Source organism: Notamacropus eugenii, chromosome 3 (assembly GCF_028372415.1).
Source record: "Notamacropus eugenii isolate mMacEug1 chromosome 3, mMacEug1.pri_v2, whole genome shotgun sequence".
Classification (NCBI taxonomy): Eukaryota; Metazoa; Chordata; class Mammalia; order Diprotodontia; family Macropodidae; genus Notamacropus; species Notamacropus eugenii.
In genome coordinates, this window is record NC_092874.1 from 470,480,169 (window position 1) to 470,507,381 (window position 27,213).

The 27,213-nt window shown below is 37.7% G+C and overlaps 1 long non-coding RNA gene across 1 annotated transcript in view; it reads right to left on the reverse strand.

Moving 5' to 3' along the window:
- Positions 1 to 139: 139 nt before the first annotated feature.
- LOC140497682 (uncharacterized) overlaps positions 140 to 27,213 on the reverse strand; it is a 46,945-nt gene continuing 19,871 nt past the window's right edge. Inside the window, exon 2 of the long non-coding RNA XR_011964812.1 lies at positions 140 to 6,653. This is a non-coding gene — a long non-coding RNA (uncharacterized lncRNA). The remainder of the gene's footprint in view (positions 6,654 to 27,213) is intronic.

The window sequence follows — 27,213 nt, forward strand, 5'->3', positions numbered from 1 at the left end:
ATCATTTGTTCAGTCATTCCCCAGTTGCTGGGTACCTCCTCAGATTCCCCTTCTTTGCTTCCTCAAAAAAAGCTTATAAAAATGTTTGTATATCCTCAGAGTTGGTTTGGCCTGGAACTGATCCCTCCCTTAATCTGCCTTTCTTTTAATTCTTTCTTCTCTCTCTTCCCTCCCCTTTCCCTATTGAGTGAAATCTTTCTAGATCTAGCTGTGTTCTGTATGCGTGTTCTTCCTGCCTTTGACCAGTTCAGATGAGAATGAGTTACAAGTGTCAGCTGCCACCCTCTGCCCTTTCCTCCTTGTTTACACAGATTTCTACTTGTACCCCTTGATTATTTCCTGAGATAATTTCCCCTAACCTTTTTTTCCTTTCCCCTCCCTTCTCTTCCCACTTTTCTTTTAAGATCATCAAGTTCAGAGAGAATCCTTCCCAGGCTTTCTAATTAGACTCCCTCTATGATCTCTAACAATGATGGGCTTCAAAGGGAACACAGGTATCATCAGCTCATATTAGAATGTAAGCAGTTCATCTTTGTTTAGTCCCTTATGATTGTTTGTTCACATTTAGCCATTTATGTTTCCTTCAGCTCCTGAGTTTGAACTTCATAGTTTCTATGCAGTTGTTTTCTTCATCAGGAATGTTTAGAAGTCCTCTACTTCGCTGAGGGGCCATTTCTCTCCCTTTATGATTTTACTCAGTTTTGCTGGGTAGGTTATTATCCTTTGTCTTCTAGGATACCATATGCTGTGCTCTGTTCCTTTATAGTGATGGATGCTAGTCATGTGTGATCCTGACTGTGTCTCCTTAGTGCCTGGCTGCTTGCAACATTTTTCTTTGACTTGGAAGCTGTGGATTTTGACTATCACCTTCCTGAGAGTTTTCATTTTGGGGCTTTATCTTATAGGAAGTGACTGGTGGATTCTTTGTATTTTTTCCTTGGCCCTGTCATTCTTAGAGATTGACTCAATTTTCTTTTGCTCCTTAACCTTTCCCAAATGCAGTCATCTGTCCTATTTTCCTTTTGTCTAGTCATTGCTATTGTTATTTAGTTCAATTAGATTGTTTTGCTTCTGGCATAAGAATGATTAATGAAGCCATCCCACTCTATCCAAACAGGGATATTTGGTGGGATTTCTGGCAGTGTGATCATTTCTTTCCACTCTTCATTCTTCCACTCTAAGTTAAGAGGGCATTTCAGAGCTACCTCAAATTAGCCCCTCAAATTATTACTGAGCCTTCTCACTCTTCTTTACTTTTATCTCCATTCTGCTTTCTTAGGGATGAGGCAGGAAGCAGGTTATTTACTGAGTGTCTGGGTCCTAGGTCTTTGTTTCCCATAGGTGTATAAGAAGGCAGGTAGGCAGTACAGATGGAGAGTGTGCTGGGCCTGGAACCAGGAAAGACCTGAATTTAAATCTGGCCTCAGACACTTTTTAGCTGTGTGACTCTGGCCAAGTTATAGTTTTCCCAACTATAAAATGGCAAATAGTACCTACCTCCCAGGGTTACAGTGAGGATCAAATAACATAACAATTGTCAAAGCACTTAGCAAAGTTAGGCACTTCATGCTTGTTCTTTCCCTACATCAATGGTGAAATGCAGAATTTTTCCTCAGGGCCCATTCCCCTATTTCCCTTTTCCTCTTATATAAGTCTCTACCTAAAATGGGAGCTTTAGACCTCTTGGAAGCTGATCTGGTCACATAATGGATTCTTCATTCAAGCCAACAAGTAAGTTTCATTTACATATGTTCAATCTTTTTTGAATGTTTCATGGATGCATTTTGCCATCTTTGTAATGATTGGAGCCAGTTGTCTGAAGAGAAAAGTCTGCAATGCGGCCTGTTCTGTTTCCTAGGTTGTAACTGATAACTAAGTACAGTTGAGTTTTTTTTTTCTCTAAACATATTAACCATAGTTTTTCTCCACTGGATTGCAACTGCCACTTATCTGTTGGTGATCATATAACCTTCCCTTAGCTCATTGGCATTATTTTTCTGGACATACTTTATCTCTCACAAAATAATGAAAACCAGTTCCATGGTGATTTGATTTTAATATCCTTTGCTGAAGAATCTTGTCAAAAGGTTTTTGAAAGTCTAAATAAGTAGAATTTGTTCTTACAAGTAGCCCAGTGGCCTTGCACCCCATGCTTTATTTATTTAAGTATTTAATGATCATACATGTTTTATGATATACTCATGAGTTTGCCTGGTATGGACATGATTATTATCCATATCCACTCTTGAACTGTTGGAAAGAGTCAATTTATTAATACTAATGTGTTCTAGCCATTTGTACTAGAGAGCTAAGAATATTTTTGACGAACAGTTTAATATTTCATCCTGTAGTCTTGTCATTTTGACTAAAAATTAATCAATTCAGTTAAAATTTATTAAACATTTTTGAGACTTTGCAGTGTTAGGTACAAAAAATTCTGAATGTTAAACAGAGCATTTTGTAAAGACAACAAGGAACCCCTGGAGTTAATGAAAGCAAAATGACATGATTGGACTTGCTCTATACCATGTTCCACTCTATCTTTTTGCCACCTCGTATGCCATTACTTCACCCACCCCTTGCTCCAAGATCAATGGTCAAATAAATTTGCCATTGTTTCCCAAAAAAGCCATGTTGGTCAATTACCTTATTGCTACACTCACCATCACTCTGAATTCTTAAAACAAAATACCCTTCTTTGGTTACAACTCTCTCATGTTTGTTGTATACTCCTGTCATAATATGAGCTCCTCAGGACCACAAGTCTCATTTTTGGTATTTGCATCCCTAGCACTTAGCAAAGTCTGTAGTATGAGGTAAGCACTTAAATTTTTCATTCAAATATTGAGAGCCTATATTTGGATAGTTTACATATAAGTAAAGAAGAAGGGATCAGTAGAAGGGATATTGCCTAGACAGAAGTGGTAGGTCTTTCGTGATTGACTTTAGGGTCTAAAAGAAAAGCAAGACTAAAAGATGACCAGGGTTATAATTCTAGGTCACTGGTCATCACTGAAAATAAGTTCTCAGAGAGGGAAAGCATTTTGTTAGGAGTGGTGGGAATGAATACAAACAAATTTATTACTTGCTTACCACATACCAACTACTGCTAGACATGAATAGAAAAGTCCCTTCTCTCAAAGAGCTCACACTTTAATCAAACAACAGTGGATATAGAAGGGCTCAGATACAGGACAGATGGAAAGGCACAGGGTTCCCTCGGGAGCATCAGCAGGTCATGTGAATGGTGAGGTGAATGTGAAGGGCATGACAGAAGAACCAATAGTATGGCCTGGTGGCCCCTACATCATCTGTTAGAGGGGGATGCATCAAGAAAGTTGGGGAAAATAGGCACCTGTGGCACACTGATCCCACCTGACAGGTAATGAGATGAACTTTTTAGAAAGGTTATACTGCATTAGATACTAATGCTTGAAATTTAATCAAAATGAACAAAATTTTAATTTAATTAAAATGAACAAAAATCATGGGGGAATGTTTGAATTTGTGAAATTCCCTTAGAGAGCACTTAGTCCATTTTATAGATGAATATGCTGAGGCCCAGAGCTATTCAGTGACTTCTCTGAGGTCATCTAGCTAATAACAGACCTAAACCAGAATACAGATTTCTTGATACCTGGCCCAGAGTTCTTTCTGATACACTGTAACAACTGCTTTTGGGTTTATAGTTTCAATTAGTCCAAGAGATATTTTGTGCCAAAGCTGTGATGCTGTTGATCATTACAAATTGAAATGTTATCAGTACCATTCTAATGGATGTCATGTGAATAGCGTACTAGAATGGGATCAGTAACACCTGGATTCAAATCCTTATTCGTTTCAACACTTACCAACTGTGTAACCACAGGGAAATCTCAATGTCTTTGAGACACAATTTCCTTATCTGGAAAATAAACATGATAATACTTGTACCTACCTCGCTGGGATGTTGTGAGACTCCAGTGAGATGTGTATAAACCTTAAAAAGCTATATGAATCAGGTATTATTATAATTTACCTTCTTTATTCATCTATTGAAATGGAGATGTCTTTACCCAAAGGTTCATCCCATCCAGGATCTGGATTTGGAATTTCCCCTGTGTTGCTTTTAGTTTGTGATTTTCATCCAAGTAGGTGTGTGTGTGTGTGTGTGTGTGTGTGTGTGTGTGTGTGTGTGTGTGTGTGTGTGTGTGTGTGTTATAACAAAAAGAGAATGAGACTGAGCTGATCCAATCTTTTAATCAATATTTTTAATGCTAATATTTCAAATCTCTGTCAGCAAGTTTAGTCTTAGGTGCTCACTTTAAATATATGAGAGCCTCTGCTTTTTTTTTTTTCGATGTTTTTCATGGTTCTGTGCAGGATATACAAACAAACATGCCTGCTGGACAAAATAATCCCTTGTACAACTATCCTGACAAAATCAAGGTTAGAATCCTGTGTTCTCATTCCTAATGTACTGCACTATTTATGGAAAAGTAAAACTGAGGCTTAATTAGACATCCCCATCCACGTCATCCCCCATCTGTGGAGAATCTTCCACATTTGCCATCTTGTTGCTATGGCAATGACAAGAGAACAAGTGTTCCTGGAATCCCAATGTCTAAGTTAGAACTCGGTAAGTGAATGAATGAAAAAAGCATTTTTATTAATTAAATGCTTACTGTGGCCTTGAGGCTATCTGTATCAGATGCTGTGCTGTGCGGTGCTAAATTTATACAAAAAGAAATAAGAAAGTCCTTTCGCTCCAGGAGATGTCTAAGAACGGACTTGAAGCAAGAAAAGAATTTCAATAAGGCTGAGAGGAGGAAAACAGAAAACAGAAAGAAGAATGTAAACGTATGCAGGATACAATGCAGAATAAAATTGGGGGAATGGCCAATTGGGTTGGAGAACATGTGAGAGAATAATGAAAAATAGGTAGGTTGGAGCTACATGGTAAGAGCCTTGAATGCCAGGCTAACTCTCTTTGTGAGTCAATGAAGAACCACTGTAGGGTTTTAAGGTATGAATTGATCATATCTGTGCACTGAGATCATTTTAACAAAGGCTTTGAGAAGTGATGAGAGGAGACATGATAGGCAGATATGAATCAAAAGCTATTAAAACAGACTGAGTGAGAGTAAAGATATAACATCAAATGGTGGATATGACAATTTAAAGAAAAGGGTGGGTCTAGGAGATTTGGGGGAAATTAAAACGAGAGGTTGTGGTTACTAATTGGGGAGAGGAGTTGCTGGGGCAGAACAAAGACTTGAAGATGACACCAGGGTCTCAAGTCTCAACAACTGTAAAAATGATGATGTTATTACTATTTTGGACATTTTGGATTAAGGTTTGTCTGGATGTCGGGATGAAGGTATCTAACTAGAAGTTGGAAAGTGAGACATAAAACTCAGGGAAAGGCCATATCCGGAGATAGAGATTTGGAAGTCATCTGTGGAGAAGGAAAATATGAAGCCCTCGGAGCAGATGCGGGCAGCCTGATGAGTGTCACTGTGGAAGGTAAAGTTGGCCAGGCCTTATTGCCTGCCCTTCTCCCAAGTACTTGAGCTAGATTCTTCCCTTTTCTATATTCTGGGGATATGATTTAGGGTGATAACCTTTTCCTGCCTTCTGCCAGACACTCTTCTCTACTGAGATTTAATCAGTCATATCCAAATAACAACAATTAACTAGACTTTAGCCCAGGGACAATATGATGGTTTCCTAACTCTTAGTATCTTCTTTCTCTCTCTTATGGAATTATATCAGATGAAAAGTTATTACTACAATTATAGGAGCTCAGAGCCCAGAGTTATAAAAACTGATCATATCACCCAAAGGAAAATTATGACTTCTTAGGTCAGCTCACAAGAATATTTTAAGCCCTATAATTATACGTTACATAATGGGAAACAGAGAATCTTGGATTGGGAGGGACTTCTGAGGCCACCTAGGTCAATATAAAAAGGAGTCATCCAGCCTTTGCTTGAAGACCTATAATAATGAGGAAACCACTATCTCTGCTTCTGGACAGTTCTTAGTGCTAGGCAATGTTTCTTCAAATCAAACTGAAATTTGCTCTTATTTCTAATTCTTTCAGCCCAAGGAGAATAATCCCTCTTCTGTACAACAATATTTCAAATGCCTTAAAGTAGCTATTGTCTCTCCTAAATTTTCTCTTCCTCAGGGTGAACATCCCTAGTCTCTACAACTTAACCTCAAATGACATGAGCTTTTAATGTCATTTATTTTTCTAGTCTCCCTTCTCAAGGTACCCTCAAGGTTACTGATGTCCTTCCCAAAACTTCATGCCAATAACCAAATAAAATGTGGTCAACAAGAGCAGGGCATATCACTCTGTGCCAATTGGTAGAACCTAAAGCTTTTTTTGGGAGGGGGTGTTGTTCTATCTCACCATTGATAACACTGATATCACAATCCATTAAAACTTCTAGATTGTTTTTAGATGAATTGTAATTTAATTTCATTTTATCAAATTTGGCCTAAAGGTCTGGCCTATTGAGATCTTTATGAATACTCACCCTCATCCAATAAGAGAAGCAGTGTGGGTATAGTAGATAGAGAGCTGGCTTCAAAGTCAGAATGACATGAGTTTAAGTCTTGCCTCAGACACATTTTTCAGTGACCCTTTAGCGTACCAGGTACCTCTAAAAATACAAAGTGGAGAACACTTGTTATCTGTATTGGTAGAGTGAATCTTTTCACCAAGAATTGCTTGTATCAGTGAAACCTAATAAAAATTTATTTTAGTTTCCCTCCCCATTAGGTATCACCTGCAAATGAGATAAATATATTATCTATACCATAATCCATGTCACTGCTCAAAATATTGAACAGGAGAGAACCAAACCTAAATCCCTTCATCAATTAATGACTACTCTTTTGATTCGCCTGTTTACATTTACCTAACTATACTATTATCTAAATCTCCCTATCTTTTCTACAAGAATAGAATGAGAGACCTTTTTAAAATGCTTTGCTAAAATCTAAACTAAAGTTTAGATACAACTTTCCCCTTACCTGTTCATCTAATAACCCTTCATATAAGGAAATAAAGTTGCTCTTACACAGCCTGTTCTTTTAAAAAAAATTTGAGATCTTTTGAGTTTATGTCATCTTCAGTAACAAACATATCCTTCCCCACTCCCTTGGAACCCTAAGGACCATCCTGAAGAATTAAAAAAAGAAAAGAAAAAGTAAGTTCAGCAAATAAACCAATACATCAACTGAGTTTGACAGCATATGCATTGTTCCATACCTATAGTCCCCCACTTCTGCAAAGAAGGGAAGGAGTGCCATTTTCTCATCTCTTGTACACCAAACCTGGTCACAACTAGTGTTTAATTTGTTTACCCTTATTTATATTTTTGTAGCTATTGTGTGTATTATTTTCTTCATTCTGCTTGCCACATCAACAAGCATATATTATGCCAATGATTCCCAGACCTATATGTCCAATTCTTCCTCCTGTACTATAATCTTGAATGACTTCAAGTGCTCACGGATATCCTGAACTGTTTGTTCCATCAGCCTCCCAAATTCATCAATTCCAAATAAGTGTTCATTATTTTTCCGCACAAATCCTCCTCTCTAACTTCCCTATTACTTTTGGAGGTACCACTATATGGTGTTTTAAGTCTCCCCAGCTCACAACCTAGCTGTCACCTGTTCCTCACCATCTCTGATCTTATAGCAGTTTTTTGTCAAGGCTTGTTGAGTCTACCTTCGTAGCACATAAAAGGAGTCCTTTTTCTCCTCTAACACTGCCACCACCTTGGTACAAGTCCTCATCACATCATGCCTGAACTATGGATCTTCTGTCTTAAATCTCTCTTTCTAATCAATCAATCTGGTCAGCCACCGAAGTGATTTTCCTTAAGTGTAGGTCTGCCCATATTACCCCTCACTCAATAAACTCTTGTGGCTCTCTCTAGGATAAAATAAAATCCCAGATATGAGATAAAAAATTCACTATTCAGTCTATAGTCATATGAAAAAATGCTCTAAATCACTATTGATTATAGAGATGCAAATCAAAACAACTCTGAGGTACCACATCACACCTATCAGATTGGCTAACATGACAAAACAGGAAGACGATAAATGTTGGAGAAGATGTGGGAGAATTGGAACACTAATTCATTGTTGGTGGAGCTGTGAGTTGATTCAACCATGCTGGAGAGCAATTTGGAACTAGGCCCAAAGAGCTACAAAAATGTGCATACCCTTTGACCCAGCAATATCACTCCTAGCACTGTATCCCCAAGAGATCATAAAAATGGGAAAGGGTCCCACATGTACAAAAATATTTATAGCAGCACTCTTTGTGATGGCCAAAAACTGGAAATCAAGGGGATGCCCATCAATTGGAGAATGGCTGAATAAATTGTGGTATATGAATGTAATGGAATACTGTTGTACTATAATAAATGATGAACAGGAAGACTTCAGAGAGGCCTGGAAAGACTTATATGAACTGATGCTGAGTGAAAGGAGCAGAACCAGGAGAACTTTGTACACAGCAACAACCACAGTGTGCAAGGAATTTTTCTGGTAGACGTAGTATTTCATTGCAATGCAAGGACTTAAATAATTCTCAATGGTCTCTTAAGGCATTCCACATCCAGGGAAAGAACTATTTAATTGGATCACAGAATGAAGCAGATCATTTTCTTTTGTATTATGTTTTGGTTGGTTTTATGAGTTCTCCCATTCATTTTAATTCTTCTACGCAACATAACTAGGGTGAAAATGTATTTAATAGGAATGTATATGTAGAACCTATATAAGAGTGCATGCCGTCTCAGGGAGGGAGTGGGGAGGGACGGAGGAAAAAGGGGGAAGGAGGAGACAAAATCTAAGATATATGGAAGTGATTGTGGAACACTGAAAACAAATAAAATAATTTTTAGAAAAAGAAAAAAAAGAATTCACTATTCAACAAAAACTGTTGGTGAAACTGGAAAAGGTTTGGCAGAAACTAGGAACAGACCAACATGTCATACTTTGTACTAAGAAAAACTACAAATAAGTGATTTACACATTAAAAAGTGACATCATAAGTAAATCTGAGGAATATGGGAGAAATGAACTGTCAGAGCAATGAATGAGGGGGTGGGGGAGAGTCTATGTCCAAACAAGAGATGGAAAGGTTCATAGGAGTTAAAATAGAAAATTTTGATTACGCAAAATAAGTTATTACACAAAGAAAAGTAATGGAGAAATTTAGAAATGGCAAATTGGGAAAAAATAACTTGCACCAAGTTTCTCTGCTAAATGTCTTATTTCTAACATATATAGGAAATTGATTCAGTTTATTAAAGTTAAGAGCCTTTCCCCAATTGACAGTCAAAGGATATAAACAGGCAGTTTGCAACAGAAGAAATGCAAGCTATCAATAGCCATATTAAAAAATATTCTAATTTATAGAGAAATACAAATTAAAACAACCCTTAGGTAGCACCTCATACCGGTCACATTGGCAAAGTCAAAGAAAAGAGGAAAATGTCATGCTGGAGGGGCTATGGGGAAACAGATGCATTAATGAACTGCTGGTGGAGTATGCAGTGAACTGGACTAGTCATTCTGGAGAACAATATGTAATCATGCCCCTAAAGCTATTAAACTATGAATATCCTTTGACTCAATAATACCACTAATAGGTACATACACCAAAGAAATTAAAGGAGAAAAGGATCTGTTTGTACAAAGATATTTATAACACCTGTTTATTGTAGTAAAGAACTGAAAAACTAAAGGGGCACCCATCAATTGGTGAATGGCTAAACAAGTTATGCTATGTATATGTGATGGAATGCTACTATGCTGTAAGAAATGATGAGGGGGATGGCTTTAGGAAAACCTAAGAAGTCTTGTATGAATTGATGCCAAATGAAGTGAGCAGATTAGCGAAAACATAATTTATATGATAATGTAAGGGAAACAACCTTGAAGGACTTAAGAACTCTGATCGATATAATAGAGTTAACTGCAGTTCCAGAGAAATTGTAATAAAATGTAACTCTCCATCTCCAGATAGAGAGATGTTGGACTCAGAGAGAAGATTGAAACTTCATTTTTGGACATGGCTAATTCAAGAATTTGTCTTGCTCAACTATATATATTTATAACAGATTTTATTTTTCTTGTTTTCTTACTAAGTAGGAAATGGGATGGAGAGAATTTGTATTATAAAAAAAAAATCTCTCCCTAGTAACAGCTATAATAGCTACTTGATCTCCTTCTTTCTCCTAAATTTGCTGTGGTGCAACCTTTAATGTTCAGATCATTTATCTATTTTTGAGATTATTGTGGCATCTCATACAAGATGGTGGTCTACATTTGATTCCTTCCAAACTGCTTTCCAGTTTTTCCAGAAATTCTAGTCAAATAGGGAATTTTTTTCCAAGGAATTGATGTTTTCACATTCATCCAAGACTGAGTTATTGAATTGATTTTTTTTCTGATTATTCCTAATCTATCTGTTTCACTGATCTAGAACACAGATTCCTAAAATTATTTGACCTGCTGCCCCCTTTTAAAAAAAAATTATCCAGCTCCCCTTTGGAAATCTACTTTCTTTAAGCTTTTAACTGTTTTTTGAAATTTGCATTTCAAAAAATGTAATTAAAAAAAAACTTTAATAATTTATTATGTTTGTGGTTTTCTTCCTGCACTGAAATTCTGATGATACAATATTACAATAGAATTACAATACAATAACCATATAGTATATTGTAAACAAATCATTACACGCACATATTCCTACTGAAGCATCCTGGACTTCCCTACAGTGTGCAACACGTTCACCTGCTAACACTTGGTGTTAAGACTTGTCTTCAGATTAGATCACTTCTGGGTTACAACTTGCATTTTGTGTGTTTATTAGGAAAACAATGTCATCACTTAGACTTTGCTATATTATAATAGATGAAATATATAGGAATGGTTTTTCAAGATTTTCTTGGCTACTCTTCTTTGCTTATGTTTCCACTGCTCCCTTATTTTTATTCTACACCCCTCAACTGCACACAAGACTACTATTGCCGCACCCCAGATCGTTTCAGCACCCCCAGGGAGTGGTATCGCCTACTTTGGGAACCTATGACTAGAAATTACTAAGTGGTGCAGTAGATATAGAACTGGACCTGTAGTTGAGAAGATATGATTTCAAATCCAGCCTTAAACACTTAATGCCTGTGTGACTCCTGGTCCAATCACTTAAACTTTACCTGCCTCAGTTTCATCTGTAAAATGGCGAAAATAGCACTTACCTCCTAGGATTATTGAAGATAAAATGAGATAATATATGTAAAATGATGTGTAAACCTCAAAGTATTATATAAATGTTGGCTACTACTACTCTTATCATCACCTTTTATATTTTTAAACAATATCAAATGGGTCCTTTATTTTATTTTTTAAATTAATAGAAATCAATTTTCTTTCCTTCTACCCCACACCTCAGTCAAGAAAAAAATGCAGTTAAGCAAAATAAATTCCTTCTAACTGACCATGTCCAAAAATATGTTTCATCCTGCAACCTCACTCCATCACCTCTCTGTCAGGAGCCGTACAGCCTGGAATCATCACTGGTAAATTCCTTGGTCAGAATTAAGTCTTTAAAACTCTTTTGTTTTTACAAAATGTTTTCCACATTATGTCACAATTTGAATTTAACAAAATGGTACACTGAGGCAAATCTCTGAGCAAAATAATATTTATAAGCAGGGGCATGCTACTTATCAATAAAAGGGTCAATGGATTGCCTCCATTTATGCCAGTGATGCCAAGCAAAAGAAAAGCTCCCCTTTTATAGGTTTTGGGGAATCCAGAACCAAGAACTGAACAGGGTAGATGACTTCGTGGGATTAAGAGTAACACAGTTGGTTACAGAGTTGAGGCACAGGGAACAACATGATTGACTGGAAGTTTGGTTATGGGGAGTAGCAATGCAACATCCTTCTCTCATGAGACCAAGAAATGCTCATTGTTTGAGTGCAGGTTCAAGGTAGTGGCCCAGACTTTTGGACAGCAAACCAGACATCCTTGAAGGATGGCTGGTTGGAGTAAAGATATCAGAGCCAAACTCCCTTTCTGTTCACTCTCATTCTCCAAGGTCAGCTAATTTCCTTGAGCAGGCTAGCTGAACTCTGAACTTAGTTCAGAGACAAAGAACTATGACTAAAGCAGTTACAGGACAAAGTCAATTACTTGTAAACAGGACCAATAAATAAATGATATAGGATTAATATTAATCTTCTCAATTGTATAAACTTGTTCTCCTTGTTTTACATACTTCACTCTGTATCAAGTCAGGTCTTCCTAGCTTTCACTGAAAATGTATCTTTCATCATTGCTTATGTAGCAATTCCATTACGTTAAAACACTACAATTTGTTTGAACATTTTCCAGTGGATGAGCATTCTTTTCTTCCAGTCCTATTTGCTACTACAGAAAGAACTCCTATAAATATTTTTGAACATACAAGTCCTTTTCCACTTCTTTGATCTGTTCAGTTTTGATATTGTTGGGTTCAAAGGGTGTGCACAGTTGAATGAGTTTGGAGGCATAGTTCAATATTACTTTCAAGAATGGCTATAATATTCAAATAGTTTTTGATGATTACTGCTTTAGAGAATAATTTAAGTCCTGGAAGTTCTATTCTCCTTTCATTTCTCCTTTTCTTTTCCTTATTTCCCTTGAGATTTTAGCGCTTTTGTTTCTCCAAGTGAATTTTATTATTTTTTCTAGCTCTTGGTAGTCTGACTGCTATAGCACTAAGCCTTTGATTATATAGACATGGCCTAGCACACTAGCCAGAAGCAACAACTATCCCTACAATTAAGTCATTATTTTTAAAAGTTTTGTAATTATATTTATGTAAGTCTTGAGTATGTCTTAGTGAACTGATTTTCAGACATTTTGTGCATTTTATTATTCTGAATGGTTATTTCCTCCTGAGTCTCATTATTGCTCTATGAAAATACTATTGATATTTTGTAATGTAGCTGCTAGGGGAATTTTTTATTTTCTTTTATTATTCAGGACTCAGGGCCATTCCTCCTACAATTTTTGGTTAACGTTCGCCTTAACTTACCAAAATCTGTCCCATGGGATGTGAAATTTTACTTAGAATCTTAAACATTCCTTAGATAAAGAGGAAGAATCCCAACTATCTCTAATTCCTTAGAGACATGTAAATCTTTCTCCTCAGCCTATTTGTAACTCCTCTCAATGTAGTTTAATCTGTAACCTGACTTAGTTTACCTATTGAGTTTGTGTAATGTTAATGTAAGATTAATGATGGATGGGAGGAAGAGTTAAAGATCTTCTCTGCCCATTAATAAGCCCCAGATACCTTTTGTTAATTTCTAATGAGACTGGATCATGGGGGTTGCAACAGATGACACTCTGGATAGCTGCTAAGGAGACCCCTGACTTTGAAAACCCAGATGTTGGTGTTTCTCTCTCTGATAATTATACATGTATTATATATGATCAGACAGTTGGAAGCCCTGTCTGTTAGTCTTTCTGTTTGTATTTTCTCGGAATTTCAGGGTGCTGACTTGTGCTTGATTAAAGTAGACTGCTGACCCCTCAAATGTTGCTTGCCCTTTAGAAAAGCAGATCTAAGAACCTGTATAGCAGGTCCTCCTATGTATGTCAGGGTGCTTGCTGTTACAATTTGTTTGATGAAGTTTGTTTTCTTAAGGGAAGTATGAGATTATGACTGTTTAATTGAGTTTGCTCAACTTTGATGACATTGAACAAAGCACTAGGTTTATGGATATATCTTTTCTGTAACTGTTATAGCTTAAGATGAAGGCATGAGATTGTGATTTGTAAAAGAATTATTTCTCTATTGTGATGTAATTTTGCGTATGAGGACCTGTAAGAGTCCTAATTGGAATTCAGCTTTTCTCTGAGGTCTGCATCTATGCTTGAGCACCGACAAAACCTAGGGTTTTTACCTCTGTAATTTCTATGAGGCAGTAAATACATATTTAACGGTAGTTAGTCACCACATGAGCGGCCATCTCTGATCTACATTTTGCCACTGGACCCAGATGGCTCTGGAGGAGTGAGGCTAGTGACTTTGCACAGTCCTGTTCCAGTTTCATGGTATGCCATCTCAAAGAATTCAGAGTCAGACTACCTCTAATCCAAGTACAGGCATTTATTCAGGATTTAGTAAGATAATACAGACAAATTTATGGTGTATGGATGCTGATTACATAACAGAAATTATGAATATTAAAAAGGCAGGAAAGGTTTGTTAAGGAATTAGATAATAGGGTTGGGGGGTCTCTTCTATGATTTGGTGGTCAAATATCCTGGTTGTGCTGCTTTCTAACTGCCAAGCTACTGTGGTCCTGTCTGGTCAAGATAGATAGTTAGGTATTACTGTCCTGTCTTGGGCTAAATGGATGATGTCATTGTGGTTGAGTACAAAAATATACCTGTTCAAATATGTGAATTGGATCTGGGGGCAGGGGCTATAGAGTCTGGGGGCCTATGGTGTGGTTAAAGTCAGATTGTATGGTTAAATTAGGACATGCCTACTATTCAGTGGGGTCCATAAGGAACTTAGAATATTGGGGCTAGGGGCAGCTTTATCAGGATTCCATTAGCCCTCCCTCACTTAAATCCAATTCACTTGAAAATCATGGCATCAGCTTTCTTTTTTTTTTTAATTATTTTATTTGTTTTCAGTGTTCTACAATCACTTCCATATATCTTAGATTTTTTTTTCCCTTCCCTTCCCTCCTTCCTGCCTACCTCCCCGCTCCCTCCCTGAGACAGTGTGCAATCTTATATAGGTTCTACACATACATTCCTATTAAATGCATTTTTCACCTTAGTCATGTTGCATAGAAGAATTAAAATGAATGGGAGAACTCATAAAACAAACCAAAACATAATACAAAAGAAAATGATCTACTTTGTTCTGCGATCCAATTCCATAGTTCTTTCTCTGGTTGTGGAAAGCATTTTGCCTTAAGAGACCACTGGGAATTATTTAAATCCTTGCATTGCAATGAAGTACTACATCTACCAGAAAAATTCCTCGCACACTGTGGTTGCTGCTGTGTACAAAGTTTTCCTGGTTCTGCTCCTTTCACTCAGCATCAGTTCATATAAGTCTTTCCAGGCCTCTCTGAAGTCTTCCTGTTCATCATTTATTATAGTACAACAGTATTCCATTACATTCATATACCACAATTTATTCAACCATTCCCCAATTGATGGGCATCCCCTTGATTTCCAGTTTTTGGCCACCACAAAGAGTGCTGCTATAAATATTTTTGTACATGTGGGACCCTTTCCCATTTTTATGATCTCTTGGGGATACAGTCCTTCCTAGAAGTGTATTGCTGGGTCATAGTTTCAAATTGCTCTTCAGAATGGTGGAGTTCACAGCTCCACCAACAATGAATTAGTGTTCCAACTCTCCACATCTTCTCCAACATTTATCATCTTCCTGTTTTGTCATGTTAGCCAATCTGATAGATGTGATGTGGTATCTCAGAGTTGTCTGGATTTGCATCTCTCTAATCAATAGTGATTTAGAGCACTTTTTCATATGACTATAGAGATCTTTAATTTCTTCCTCTGAAAACTGTCTGTTCATATCCTTTGACCATTTATCAATTGGGGAATGGTATCAGCTTTCTGATATCATGGTCCTCTCTTCAAGAATGAATGAGAAACAATGGTGAGGAGCATGAGCTGCTCCACTGGGGACCCAACTGGTCTGTTCCAGTTGGACAATGAAGCTCCCTCCTCCCTCCTCCTTCCTTCCTTCCTTCCTTCTCCTTTCCTCTCCTCTCCTTTCCTTTCTTCCTTCTTCTATCATACCTTTATCTGTAGGTGGTCTGCCCAAAGGAATGTGCATTTTGATTATTGAAACCTCAAAAGATATCTTGAGGTTTACCCACTAGATTTATTTTTTAAGGACCATACCTTAAACCTAATTCACTCTGGCTCTCCTTGATTGTCCAACAATAGGTCCCAGCACAAGCCCCACTTAGAGGTCATTGTTTGGGCCCTGATGGTTCAGAGTGAATGTAAATATCAACTGTTTCTGTTTTAGCAAGAAATCCTGAAGGTCTTTCCCTCCCAGATTGATTTTTTTTTTTTTACTAGGTCAAAGAGGCCATTCTTTGTCTCATTTTTTACCGAGCCTTAATCACTGCATGAACATTGTTTCAGTCAAACTGAGATCTGGGAAAGACCTTAGCTTAAAAAGGCCAAGGTTTCCCGCTGCATCTGGGGCCATCTTCAGTTGTCCTGATCTATTATAGTTTGCCACTGATCCCAGATGGCTCCAGAGAAGAAAATGAGGCTAGTGACTTTCCACAGCCTACCCTCACTTAAATCCAATTCACTTGCAAGTTATGGCATCAGCTTCCTGATGTCATAGTCCTCTTTTGAGAACAAAGGACAAACAATAACTCAGATAAGAGATATTTCTCCCATAACATAGACGTGTTGATTCTTTGTTATCGCCAATTCCACTTTGATATATTCATTTTTAAAAATAATATGCTCTAGAATTTTGCCAGGAAGTGAAATTTAACTTCACTGGATTAGAGTCTACAGATTATTCTACTCTGAATTTTTTTTTGAAAAGTGTAGAACATTTTTCCTTAAGTAGGTCTAGAGTACTTCAGCTGTTCTCTATGATTATTTCAAGGTCACTAACAGTGAGTGGTTCAGCAATCACATCTCATGGCTCTTTCAGTACTCTAGTAGAGAATTCTTCTGGGGCTGATGATTTAACTGAAGGCAGCTAAGCACTCTCTAGTCCTAATCATCTTGAATATCAACCCCCCATTTGCCAGTTTTGTTCTGTCTTTTCTCTTACCAAACTCATTCTCCTTAGCAGAAAAAGCAGAAGCAAAGTAAGATCAAGATGTTGTGCCTTGTCTCCTTAGTTATCATTTCCTTCACCTTGAACAATGGTACAATGTCTTCTTTGGTCCTCCCCCTTTCACCAAAATAGCTTTTTAAAAACATCTTTTTTGTTTCATTGTCCTCAGCTTTCCTCAGCAGCCTCAACTTTTTCTGAGCTTTCATCCTCTTGATACTTGCTCTGACAGGGCCTTGCCAAGTCATGCTCTTGTATTCATTTTATGTTTTCTATTCCATTTTTTGTACATATCTTTAAACTTTCAGTTGGTTAAAAGTTTGCTGTATATCATCATCAGTCTTGTTGCAGCTTCTTCTTTTTCTGCCCACTGGCTTTACTTTGTGTCTTTGGGGTTTCACCCTTGTCAGCTTCTCAGTCCTTGTGGCCCTCTGAAGAATTTAGATTATGGGATTCAATATATCCTTTATCTGAAGCCTTCGAAATTCTTTGTTTTCCTACAGTCTGGGGTGCATGTCCAGTTCTGGCTAGCTTTCTTCTTATCCACCACAAGTTCTAAGATGGAATGGTCAATTCTACCCACTTCCAAACTCCTCATCATTTCCACCTCTGCTATTTCCTCCATTCCTCCTTATGAGAGAATAATTCAGAACCAAAAAAAAAAAAGTTCTCTTCACTTATTCCTCTAGCTTTTAAAAAATGAAATCCGAATTAATGCAGGACAACAAAATGTTAGCTGCTTTTCTTTTGGCAGGAATTACGAACTTACGCATCTCTGAAAAGTCTCTTATTCCTACTCAGTCACACCTTCAGGTAAGGCTTCTGATTCATTTTCCAGATTTCTCACGTTTGCTCTTCCTGTCTGGGTATGCCACCATATAGTTTGATGACATTGCTTCTGTTTCTGCATTCATTATTGATCTTTACCCCAAAGTTCCTCTACCACATTCCTTTACTCTGGTTTCTAGATTTCCTCAGGTGAGTTTATCTTAATAAAATGTAACGCTACTCTTCCCATAATGATCACTATCCCCTTTTATGTGAATATTCTTTTTGGATAAAGTTTACCTCCTCAGAGCCATCTTCCATTCAGTGCACCAACAAGAATCCCAGTGAGATCAAATGTGCTTATTTGCTTGGAGCTCTGACATCTGTGGCCATGGGTTTTATTTCTGGAACTTCTACTTCTGTCCTTCCTACACTGTAGCTATTCTCTGTGACATGAAGCCTGATGATGATAGGCAGGCACTTTTCTCTCTTTCCCTTTCTTTTCAATTTAAAGACCTTCTGATTAGATTTGCTAGGCTTAGTACACTTGTGTTATTGCCAGCACTTATGGAAATATCCTATTCTTCACTAGGATCTTATCATTTCCATAATTTATGCTAGGTAAATCCCATTTCTAATACCAGCTTCTTAACTACAAGTTCATTTCCCAAATCTGCCTCTCTTCTGAAATTCTTTTCTTGAATCAGTATCAATGATAAAAAACACCACCTGTTTCTTACCTAATAATCTGCCATTTAATATTTAATATTTTATTTTTCCAATTACATTTAATAACGATTTTAACATTCACTTTATAAAATTTTGAGTTCCAAATTCTCTCCCTCCTTTCCCCCCCTTCCCCATTGAGAAGACAAGTAATTTGATATGTTACACATGTGCAGTCATATAAAACATATTTTTATATTAGTCATGGTGTGAAAAAAGAAGACACAAACCAAAAAAAAAAAAGTTTAAGAAGTATGCTTTGATCTTCATTCTGGTTTTATCAGTCCTTTCTCTGGAAATAAAAAGCATTTTTCATTATAAATCCTTCAGAACTGCCTTGGATCACAGTACAGAATAGCTAAGTCATTCACAGCTGATCACTGTACAATATTTCTATTACTGTATTTCCTGTTCTCCTGGTTTTGCTCACTTTACTTTGCATCCATTCATGTAAGTCTTTCCAAGTTTTTATGAGAGCATCCTGTTCATCATTTTTCATTAATAGTATTCCATCACAATCATATACCATAACTTGATCAGTCATTCCCCAATTAATGGGCAACCCTTCAATTTCCAATTTTTTGCTGCCACTAAAGGACCTGCTATAAATATTTTTGTATATATAGACAGATCCTTTTCTCTTTTGTTTTTTATCCCTTTGGAATATAGATGTAGCACTGGGTGGTACTGGTGGATCAAAGTATATGTATAGTTTTATAGCCCTTGGGCATAGTTCAAATTGCTCTCCAAAATGGTTCAATCACTTCACAACTCCACCAATAGTGCATTAGTGTCTTAATTTCCCCACATGCCCTCCAATATTTGTCATTTTCCTTTTCTATCATATTAGCCAATCTGGTAGGTAAAGGATGGCATGTCAGAGTTGTTTTAATTCACATTTCTCTAATCAATAGTAATTTAGAGCATTTTTTTCATAGGATTGTAGATAGCTTTGATTACATTGTCTGAAAGCTGTGTGTTCAAGTCCTTTGACTATCAATTGGGAAATGGCTCTTATTTTTACAAATTTGACTCACTTCTCTATATATTTGAATTATGAGGCCTTTATCAAAGATACTGCTTTAAAAATTTATTTCACTTATAACTGCTAACTGTATTTCCCTCCAACCTATTCCCCCATTTATCCTACTCTCTCCTTTCATTCTATCCATCTGCAAAAGTATTTTGCATCTTATTGCTTCCCCCAATATGCCCACCCATTTACCCCCAACCCATTATCTCCTTCTCCTCCTAATTTCCTATAGGGTAAGACAAATTTCTATATCCAACTGAGCATGTAAGTAATTCCCTTTTGAGCCAATTTCAATGAGAATAAAGTTGAAGGGTTCCCACTCACTCCCCCATCTTCCCCTACACGATATAAAGGTTCTTTTGTGCCTCTTTTACGTGTTAATTTGCTCCATTCTACTGTTCCCTTCCCACTTCTCCCAGTGTATTTCTCTTTCGCACTCTTTAATTTTATTTGTTTAGAGATCATCCCATCATATTTAACTCAAATCCATGTGCCGATCTGTCTACATATACTCCTTTTAACTGCCCTAATAATGAAAACTTTTTTAGGAGTTGGAATGTAGGAATATAAACAGTTGAACCTTATTGAGTTCCTTTTAATTTCTCTTTTCTGTTTCCCTTTTTATACTTCTCTTGAGTCTTGTATTTGAAAGTTAAATGTTCTATTCATCTCTGGTCTTTTCATCAGGAATGCCTGAAAATCTGTTTCATTGAATATTTTTTTTTTCCCCTGAGATTATGCTCAGTTTTGCTAGGTAGGAAATTTTTGGTTATAATCCTTGCTCCTTTGCCCTCCAGAATATCACATTCCAAGCCCTCCAATCCTTTAATGTACAAGGTGCTAAAACTTGTGTCATCCTGACTGTGACACCACAATATTTGAACTGTTTCTTTCTGGCTACTTGCAATATTTTCTTCTTGATCTGAGAGCTCTGGAATTTGGCTATAATATTCCTGGGAGTTTTCATTTTGGAATCTCTTTTAGGAAGTGACTGGTAGATTTTTTTCAATTTGTTTTACCCTCTGGTTCTAAAATATAAGGGTAATTTTTTCCTGAAAGATGATGTCTAGGCTCTTTTTTTATCAAGTAGTCTAATAATTCTTAAATTATCTCTGCTCAATCAATTTTCCAGGTGAGTTGTTTTTATGAGATATCTCACATCTTCTTTTTTTATTGTTTTGATTTTGTTTTATTGCTTCTTAATATCTCAGGGAGTCCACTTACCTAATTCTACTTTTTAAGGAGCTTTTTCTTCAGTGAATTTTTGTACCTCTTTTTCCATTTAGCCAATTCTGCTTTTAAAGGAGTTCTTATTTTCAGTGGATTTTTGTGCCCTTTTAAAATTTGGTCTATTCTGTTTTTCAAGGTGTTATTTTCTTCAGTAATTTTTTGGCTTCCTTTACTAAGCTGTTGACTTTTTCATGATTTTCTTGCATCATTGTCATTCCTTTTCCCAGTTTTTTTCTCTACCTCTCTTATTTGATGTTTTAAATCCTTTTCAAACTATTCCAAGAATTCTTTTGGGGCCTGAGACAAATGCATATTTTTTTCTTTGAGGATTTGACTGTAGCAGTTTTGGCTTTGCTGTCTTCTTCTGAGGCTGTCACCACAGTAACTTTCCATGGTCAGGATCTTTTGGTGCCGCTGTTTGCTCATTTTTGCAGCCTATTTCTTGACTTTTAAGCTTTATATTGAAGTTGGGCTTTGCTCCTAAGGTGGAGGGGTCATTGTCTCAAGCTTCAGGTTTTCTGTGGACTGTTTTCAGGGCTGGGTTTGGGTATTTGTAAGCTCTCAATACTTCCAAAGTGGTATGATCTAAGGCAAGAAATACTTACTTCTCTCCTGGACTGTGTTCTGGTCTATGAGTGAGCACTCTTTTCTGCCCTGGACCTGTGACCAGGGTTTCTGCTCCCCTGCAGCCACAAGTTCTGATGTACTGGCCCTCCTCTTTATCCTGGTACTACAATCCAGGACTGTGACCCAGATCCACTTATGGACAATGTGATGAAATCCTACACCCAGTGCCAGCAGAGGGGCCCCTGTAATTTTCTTCTGACCAGTTGTCCAAACCATTACCATCTGTGGGTTGAGAACTCCAGAAGCAGCCACTACCACCACTGATTCTGTCATTCCTAAGGCCTACTGTTGGTTTGTTGGGGCAAGGCCCACACTGGAACACACTCCACTCTCATTCCAATGTGATACAACTTGTCTGCTGACCTTCTAAACTGTCTTAGGTTGGGAAATTGTTTCACCCCATCCTTTTGTGGGTTCTGCTACTCTTGAATCTGTTTTGAGGTGTTATTTAACATGGAGGGAATCTGGGAGAGGTTCAGGCAAGTTCCTCCCTTTCTCTGCCGTCTTACCTCCACCTCCCCAACAGTGTGTCATTTTTGGCAATCCTTCCTAGATTCCTTTCGGAAGTAGGTATCATCTATGCCTCTATAGATCATCACAAGTAGACAGTAGTTATATGACCTGATAAGCCTTGGGAGGTTCTCTATCATATCTTAGATTCATGACCCAGGAAACAACAAACTATCATTGTTGTCAGGCTGAGGAACAGCTGCCTCAATATCCCTCAGCAGGAAGTCACCACCACTATTTGTTTCTTTTTGGTTCTCCTCTTACCTGACAGCACCTGTGTATCCATATAACATTCCCTATTTTGGAGTTCAGCATTTTCTTAGTTCAAGTTCAATTCTGGGTCAAAATGAGGCACTCATAAGTTACTGAACAGTTGACAAAAAATACATTGCTTTGTCCTAACACAGCAATGATTTGCAACAAAGATATAGTAGCACTCATCTTCAGCTCTAATAGACTTGGCCTCCCTCTCCTTCTCAGGAAAACACATCTGGTCAGCAGGCCAATAGGATATGGCAACTTAGGTGGTCTATGACACTCACCAAGTCTGATAGATCTATACTCCTCTGTAGTGGATTTTATGACCTTAGATGCCCAGGAGGTTGCATAAGAGAAGCCAGGGCCAATCAAGGCACCGGGACATCTTTGTCTCCTTTTAGGGAAAGGTAATCCTTGTCAGAGGAGGGAGAGGCCAGAGCTTATCATATATTGGGGATGACGGTGGAGGAAGACAAAAACTGGGCCCATAATTCCTAACTCTAATTTCAGCCAGGCTTCCTTCTTTTCTCTTCCTTGTCCCTGACTTTCTGGACTTCAAAACCATGTCTTTTCTACTGCTAGTTCATCCTGGAAGTACCTGCAGCACCAGGTCCTTGCCCTGGAACAGCCTACTATCCCAGTGGTCTATTTATCCTGAAATATTCCTTCACAAGGCCCATCCCTCCTCCCACTGGTAAGTTCTTCCTAAAGGTTAATTTTGTGTGAGGGTCCAGGACAGCTTGCCTTCATTCTCCTCCAAGACATGTTCCTGCCTTTTCCAGCTTCAAAACATAAGGATTTCTCTTCTCCTTTTGTGTGAATATAAGCTCCTTGAGAGCAGACACTATCTTTCTTTGTATTTGTATCCGCACTGCCTGGCATATGCTTATTTCCTTCTTCACTGGCCAACCCCATGTTCAGAGTGGGAGAAGGCTATGGTAGCTTATCACGACTGGGAAAACAAGCAGTTATTTCTCCTTTAGCAGGTCCAGCTCTGGCTTCTTTAGGAAGAGTTTCCTGTCACTTAACTCCAAGAGTTTAATAATGGTCACTCTTCCATTTCTCTGCTGTGTCACATTCTTCCAACCTTACACAGTTCTGGTTTTCACACTGAAGCCCTTCATAGGAACAGGATAGGATGTAGAGCTAGAAGGGATCTTGGAAGCTATTTACTCCAACCTTCTCATTTTACAGCTAAGGAAACTAAGGCCCAGGAAGGTTAGGTGATTTGGTTAAGGTTTCCTGTTAGTTAACACCAGAGGTAGGCTTTGACCTCGTGTCCTTCCGTGCTACTGCTCTTTCCACAGTAAAAGACAGACTTCCTCTTCCCTCATGACCCAATGCTCTCGATGTTCTCTTCTAGGAGAGAGCCCAGTCACTTCACTGACAGAAGTATAAACATCACACACTCTCAGGTCACTGCAAAGTTCGGTTTGCCATGCTTTCTGGAAGTGAGACTTTCAGTCTCTGCCTTCCTTGTTAGTACTGACCAGAGGAAAGTTAGGTGGCTGGCTCCCTAAAGTTTTGTTGAATGACTGAATCAGTCAACCATCACACATACTAAGCATAGAGGATACCAAACAGGTAAAAAATGGTTCTTTCCCTCAAGGAGCTCATACTCTAATGTGGGAGACGGCACAAATCACTAGGTGTATAGAAGCTATGACTGTAAAACAGAAGGTCATCTCAGAGAGGTTGGGGGAATAAGAAAGGCCTCTGACAGAAGACAGGATTTTAGCTGATGGAAACTTAATTTAAGGAGGGAAGGTTAAAACTAGACTTGCAATTTCAATGGTGCAAGAAATTTCCTCCACAAATGCAGGCTGGCAACTGCTCCAAAGATTACATCCACAGAGCTATCTGTGGCACTGAGAAGTCAAGTTAATATGCGTTGTATGTAGGAGTCTGAAGCTCTGTCCATCTTGCTTTAATGCCATGACCTCCTAACCTCTTCCTAATCTCATATCTTCATTTCCCTCTAGGCTTCTCCTCTGATCCAACTTTCTCTTCTGCTAAAGTCATTCTTCAGTTTCTCCTACATTCCTTCTCTGGTCCTCTTCCCAGTTTTCAAATCTCCTTCCCAAGTTACTGCTCCTCCCCTGTTTGGAAGTCATAAATGAATGCTAACTGAAACTTCTGAAATAAGAATAAGGGCCTACGTCTCTACTCTATTAGTGTGGCTACAGATAAGAGTCTTCGCATAAAAGTTTCATTGTCTTACACCTATTCCCCTCTTCAGAGAGAATATATTAGAACTGGGAGCCGAGTACTAGAAGAGTCCTGAGTCTAAAAACTATTATAACAATATTGGATCATCCAGGCAAAGTATATAGCTTGACTCCAAACTCTGAGCACTGGGTTTAGATATGTCATATGTTCTATAGTCTCAGTCTTCAGTTTTATATCTGTAGCACCCCTTCTGGAGGCTCCTTTCCCCAATTCCCACTGGAAAGTCTAAGGCCCCAGAGGCTGGCTGACTACTCCCCGCTTCAAGGTTCTAGGGATTATTCTGCAAGATAGGGGACTTTACTGCTATTCATGAGTCCATATGCAGTGTAACCCTTCTCTCCCCCCACCTCTGCATCCATTACCAATCTGCCACTTAATTAGCTTTGGGAAAGGAGTATTTACTAAGGTGGTATAGTAAGAACACCTGGCACAAAAACATATACCAAAAACTGATGAAATGAAGACAGGATGAGGAGAGCAATTTATGCAATAACAACCACAATGTAAAGAAGGTTTAACAACTCTGATGGGTGCAGTCACCATGCACAGCTGAGGAATGCTAACCACCTCCTGAGAGGTGGCAACTCAAAAAGCAGAATGAAATAGACATTTTTGGACAGAATCAGTATGAGAATTTGTTTTGCTTGAAGATAAAATGCACATTTGTTACAAAGATTTTGCTTTTCTTTTCAGTTGGAGTAGGAAGATTGAGGGTGCAGGAGACAAGATTAAGGGTTCTTTAAAAAAAGGTGGGGAGAGAACAGAAGGCTGGTTAAATTGCAGATAAATAGGACAGCTTTGAAAGTCATATGTTGAATTTATTACATACATACATACATATATACACATATACACACTTATGTATGAAAAGCAAGCTGTACATAATAGAAATTAACAGACGATAGATGATCAATGCTATCCACCTCCTAACAGAGGGGCCATTGACAGACTCAAGATACAGAATGATACATACATTTTTGAATAGGGCTAAATGTATAGATTTGTTTTTGCCTTTCTATGCTTATTTGTTTCAAGAAATGTGTTTTTCTTTATTAGGAGATTTGGGAGGGAAATGATAGGTACTGGTACTGTTTGTTTTTTAAGGAGAAAAGAGGCTCACTGAAGCATTTAAAAAATACAGAGAAGACAAAGGACGTTCAGAAGGAAATAGAGCAGGTCAGCTTTAAAAACAGGTGTAATAGAGATTGCATGCATACGAGGTGTACATAATATAGAGATTCAGTTTTACATCTAGCTCTTTTATTCTGTTCTGTTTTGTACAAAGAAAATTTTAATGGTATTCATTAGATTCAGAATAAAAAATACGTATCTTTTTAGTGCCCAGAAGAGTATAGAAGGAAGTTCAGTGGGAGATGCAAGGACAGCTCAGGAACTAATGTGTTGAATTTATTATATCATAAAAAAACAAACAAACTGCCCTCAAGTTGTATATAAGAAAGACATATGCTTTCAAGTATAATCTTTTTCTGTTCCCTGCATATAGAGAAATGTTCGTGTTTATTCATATTTGTCATGTTCATAATTTAATATTAAAATAATTTTTAAAAGGGAAAAAAGAATAGAAAGGAAAAATTTGGTTCAATTCAAGAACTCTATCAGCAGGAGTAATTACCCACTAACCCTACTACCATCACTACCCTACCTGGTCTCTAGCAGCCACTCAGGTACTATCTCTGGCTTTCTCCTATTTCTTTCTCTATCCACCTATTTGTCACCAGCCACTTAGGAGAAAACTGCTAACAGCCCCCCTCCTGCTTTTCTCTCATCCTCATCCCCTTCAATCTCACTTCACCTACGCCCCACCTCTTCCATGGTGCCCATGAGAACTCCAGTTCCATGATTAAAAAAAAAAACACTCCTCTCAATCTTTCCTCCTGAGCGTCAATCCCATACATCACCAATTTCCTATGGGATGTTTCAAACTGGATATTCTGATGACATCATAAACTCAACATATCTAAAACTGAACTTATCTTTCCTCCCCCTGCAAAAAAAAAAAATCTTTTTCAGACTTTATTTCTGTCAAAGGAAACACCATCCTTCCATCTCCATGTTTGTAACCCTTACTTTATCCTAGACTCTTCACTTTTCATCCTATATTAAATTAAAATGATTTCTGTGTCTTCCTATTTCTACTTTCAGAACATCTATGGCCTCTGATACCTTTTCTTCACTTAAAAAATTACTATCTTAGTTAGTGTTGTGTCTCAGCAAACAGGAAGGCTTGGGGCAGGGGGGAGACAGACAGACAGACAGCAAGGAATGGTCTTTTAGTGGAGTGCTCACAACATACATAACACTTCTCCATTAAGTTTGCCATCTTGTATGTAAGAATTTCTTGTTTCTGACTCTATTTCTCTTCACCAAAATGTCCTGTTCTTAATTCTGAGCAGCTTTTTAAGGTACAATACTACTCACAGCTCCCTTCCCCCTTCTGTCTATCCAGTTATTTTTTGACTAAGTTACACTGAATAAGTTTTAAATAAGTTTATTTAAGTCTGTTCTATCAAATATCAATGATACTTAGGGTAGCAAATTTACCTTCTTGGATTTAATTAAGATGGACCTTGCCTTGACCCTTAGGTAGGGAATGGAGGACACTGAGGAGGAAGACATGTTTGAGATGCCTGACTCTTTCAAGATCTCTTTAAGCTTTATGCAGCTGACTGGACTCACTACTTAGCCACCTACCCTGTTACCTGAATACATATAGTGTATTGTGTTCAGTTTGGGGCCCCACATTTTAGAAAGGACATTTGTAAATTCAAGAGTATCCAGAAATTGTTAATGCCCTCAAAGACACGTCATATTATAATTAAAATTTATACAGCAATTTAAGTTTTACAAAGCATTTTATAGGCATCATTTCATTTTTTTATAATAGCCCCATGAGGGCTATCTCCATTTTACAGATGAAAAAACCAAGGCTGAG